Consider the following 4742-nt stretch of genomic DNA (forward strand, 5'->3'; position numbering starts at 1 on the left):
CAGCTGCAGCGGATCCAGTAGGGGGGGAAGTCCTCTGGCACATGGCCTACTTTGTATCATGGTTAGTATAATGTGCAGGAAGGGGAAAGACTGGGCTCCTCATCCTCAGACTCCCAAAGCTCAGCTCAAGATGGCCGCTGGCCGGGACTCCTGCCATGTGGCTCTACCCACTTTAGTGGAGCCACACTTCAGCATGCCTCAGAGACCAGGCAGGAGCAGTGGGATCGGAAGCGGGGGGGGTGGAATGGCGATTCTCCCCCTCCATCTCCAGCACCACATCAGATGGCAGCAGGCTCTCTTGATCATATACACGTGCTCCTGGGTTCTAAAGACAGTGTGTCTGTCAGCAGCCCCTGCTCTACAGGCATAACAGAAAATGACCAATCTCCTGTATAGGGCCCCTTTCTTTTCATATGCACAAGCAACAGATTTCTCCCCCTAACGTAGGATGCTTTACCCACAGATTCTCCTGCCACATTACCTAAAGGGGAAGATAGATTGCTCTCTCACTTAGCAGCTTCACTATAGTCAGAATTAGCTAACACCTCAGCCTCTATTAGAGCTGATCTTTGGCAAGTCCTTCAAGGTTCCACGCTCGACCTAACTGAACAGAAAATGGATGACACCACTGCAAGAGTTTCTCAAAATACTCGCCATCTATCAGTATTTGACACACAACTGGAGGACTTAAACCTCAAAATTGATGATCTTAAAAATCGTGCCCGCAGGTAAAACTTCTGCGTTCGTGGGCTGCCTGAATCTGTCAAGGAAGTGACAGCTGCAGTCAAGCAATTCCCCAAAGCTATGTTACCCGACTTACCGAATGCGCAGCTTGAAATTGATAGAGCCCACCGGGCGCTAATCACCCCTAGGCTGGATGGTCCTCCCCGGGACATAATTGTTAAACCTCATTACTTTTCCACTAAAGAAGCTCTCATGAAGGTTGCAAGAAGCCATGATTCTCTGATGATGGATGGCTTTCCAGTACAAATTTTTGCAGACCTTTCTCCATTCACAATTCAACACAGAAGGGCTCTTAAACCGCTGTTGCAAGCTCCTATGTTTCATAACATTGAATACCATTGGGCTTTTCTGCTCAAGCCCCTTTTCCAGTTACAGGGGAAGACTTACGCCTTTTCCACCTTTGAGGAAGGAGAGAGAGTGTTGCGGTGGTTGGATTTGCTCCCTAATGACCCTACCTACCTGATTGGAGGGTTGAAGCTGCCTTGCAGTTTGCTTTACTACTTCACTCCTCCAGGATGACGATCCTTTCATTGGGATATGCCTGCCCATTCAAGACTTTTGTTGTTAAGGATGGATTTCCTAATTTCTTTTTTTTTTGTTATCTTTCTGTGATTTATGATAGCTTTATCTAATGCATAATAGTTTTTACCAAATGCTTACTGTGGCTGCCGAGTCCACCAGTTGCCTGTGGTCCTTAGGGGCTCTTGTTAATGTAATTATAACTTGCCTTGTTAATTTTCAGGTACTCTGGCTTCTCTTACAATTTTGAGAGGGCTGGGGGAGCAGGGGTGGGGGCTTGCTCATGCCCTCCTGTTTTTGGTTGGTACCAGTAGTGGTATTGTTCATATTTCGATCCCTGCCGGTGTATCCTAATCTACTTGGAACAGCTTTTGGTCCCTGTAGCAGAGGGGTCCTGGACTGGCTCCCATCTGTTGGACCTGTATGGGTTTGGGGGGCAGAGGGCTGGGTTAGGTTCCCCTAACTGTACTGTACAGTTTTTCTGTGGTTTTAATGTTTCTTGTCTGTTGAAGCCCAGGTCTCCTCCCCCCCTTAGAGGGTTCTATACCCGACTACCCACTTGCCGCTAGAGCTCTTTGTATATCTACCCCATTGGTAGCACTCTCCCACAATGTCCAAGGAGTTAACTCTCCTGCTAAACACGTCAAGGCCTTTTACTACTATAACTCCCTTAAAGTAGATATTTTGGCCTTACATGAGACCCACTTCTCTCGCTCCTCCTCGCCCTGCTTCTTTCACAAAAGATTTCTACTGTTTTATCAAGCAAATTCAGATAAAAAGAAATGTGGGGTTATGATCTGTTTTTCGAGGAGTATGAATTTCTCTCCCCAAGAAGTAGTTGGAGACCCAGGTGGCAGATACTTATTAGTTTTAACCATTGAAGGTCACATGTTGACCGTAGCCTCATACTATGCTCCTAACGAAGGGCAGCTTGAATTCTAGAGGATTCTCTATTGATTTTGGGAGGTCCTAATCTGGCGCTGAATCAGGTTTTAGACAAGACCAACATACCTAGATATCCCTACCCTCCTAAGAAAATCCATACATTTTCTAAACTACTGAAACAGTATGATCTCCTTGATGTTTGGTGGGAGATTAATCTTTGGGCTAGAAATTACTTTTTATCGGTTGCTTATAATTTATATTCCTGTATAGATCACATGTTTTTACAATCTCGTTTGATTTCTCAGGTGACCAAGGCCCATATTCTGTCCATTCCATGGTCAGACCATGTTCCAGTGGTTGTAGAATTTAAGGGACAGAAAGTTTCCCAACAAGTGTTCCGTTGGAGATTCAATGAAAGCTTCTTAACTGACCCACTTACCCATGAGGAAATAACTAGATTGATGGGTTCCTTTTAGTCAATAACCCGGAGAATACATTTCCTGCTAATAATAGGGAAGCCCATAAGTTGCTCATTAGAAGTGAGTTAATTAGAATTGATGTTCAACAGAAGAAGACCAGAGACAAGATTATCAACTCAAAATTAAAAGACATCCATAGTTTACAACTTCAACATAAAACTAATCCCAGTTTGGATCTTCGTTCACAAATAGAATCTTTACACTTTGAAATTAATCTTTTGTTAACCACCAAGGCCGAAAAAACCCTGAGATGGGTATGTCACTCATTTTATACCTGGGGGGATAAACCTGTAAGATTGTTGGGTAATAAACTAAACCCCAAACCCAAATTACACGCCCTCCCAAAGATTAAACTTAAGGATGGTAGACTTTCTCAGAATCTGGAGCATATTATCTGCCTTTGAAGTAGTTCCTTATATGGTGAAAATATAACTCCTCCACAGGCAGCCTTAGAGGATTTTTTCAATGGGCTACATTTGCCCAATTTTAAGGTCAACCATAAAAACATTCTTGAGAAGCCTTTTTCTGCTGAAGAAGCCTTCAATGTTCTAAAATTATTTAAAAAGGGCGGTGCTACTGGTCCGGATGGATTCTCCAATAAGTAATACAAAGCCTTTGGTCCCCAATCGATTCCTCATCTTGTGCAATATTACAACTATTTGGGAGAGGGCCACTCTACTTCATGAAGCCAACTGTGCCTATATTAGTTTCATTCCCAAGCCGGGAAAGGACTGCACAGATGTCACTAATTACAGACCCACCTCGCTAGTCAATTTATGATGATGATCTGAAACTTATGACCAAGATATTGTCAGTTCGTTTAAATTCGTTCTTGGGAGTCTATATTCATCCAGACCAGGTAGGTTTTATGCAATATAGGCAGGATCATACGTGTCGTTCTATTGATTTAATATCCTTGCTTCACTCTAACTGGGACAATGGCCCTAAGAGAGAGGCAATGCTACTGTCAATCGACCTACAAAAGGCCTTTGATAGTGTGTCCTGGTCATACCTATTTACAGTTTTGTCACTCATGAACTTTGGCCAATTCTTTATCAATATCCTGCGAACCTTATACAACAATCCAATACCAAATATCTCATGAGGCGGCTTCCTCTCTTTCAATATTACCATCAGAAGATGTACAAGACAAGGCTGTCCGTTATCTAGATTTCTATTTGCTATAGCTATCGATCCTCTTGCCAGAGCTATCTGAGCAAATCAAGATATTAAGGGGATCCAGAGTGGCCAGACGGAACATAAATGTTCACTGTTTGCACCCCCTTTCTCAACAAGATTTATGCTGATCTGAAACAATGGTCTAGCTCCCCCTTGTCCTGGTTGGGTCGTATTGCCTCAGTTAGGATGAATGTCTTGCCTAGGATTTTATATTTCGTTCACACCCTCCCTATCCAGGTCCCACTCTCGACTCTCAATTCCAAGATCATGAATTTTATCTGGGGTGGCAGACGGAGTAGAATCCAAAAAAAACAATATGGGCTCCCAGGTCTCAAGGTGGTTTGGGGGTCCCCCTTCTCAAATATATAGCAGTTTAAATCTCACAACTATCTCATTCCACGCTACGGGGGTGAGGCCACAATGGGTAGAGTTGGAAGAGTCAGCTTGCTTACAAGGGGAAATCGCCTACTGCATGTGGTCCCCTAAAGACAAAACTAAAGTGGTTAGGGGGTGTTTCCCCCTGTCCCACTATCTTCTATTCTAGGGGAAGTTCCGTCACTGTTCTAGACTCTGTTCCGCTCATGTACCGTTTATTCCGTTATGGGACAATCCAGAGTTTTTTCCTGGTAGAAATCAGGGTAGCTTTAAATAGTGGATTGATAAGGGCTTCTACCGAATCAAGGATATTATTGATGTGTGTGACATTTTTAGTTTCGACTATCTAGTCAGTAAAAGGGACCTCCCGAGACAGGAATACTTTTGTTACAGACAAATTAAATCATTTGTCTGTTCCAAGATCAGGCAGGCCCCCCAACCTATGTGTTCTACTTCATTTGAAAGTTCCTGTAGTTCTATTGCTGATACCAAAGGTCAAATCTCAATAATTTATGCTGCCCTGGCAACCCCCCCACCACCGGACAAACTGAAATACATAAA

This window comes from Pyxicephalus adspersus, chromosome 2 (assembly GCF_032062135.1).
Source record: "Pyxicephalus adspersus chromosome 2, UCB_Pads_2.0, whole genome shotgun sequence".
NCBI classification, from domain to species: Eukaryota; Metazoa; Chordata; class Amphibia; order Anura; family Pyxicephalidae; genus Pyxicephalus; species Pyxicephalus adspersus.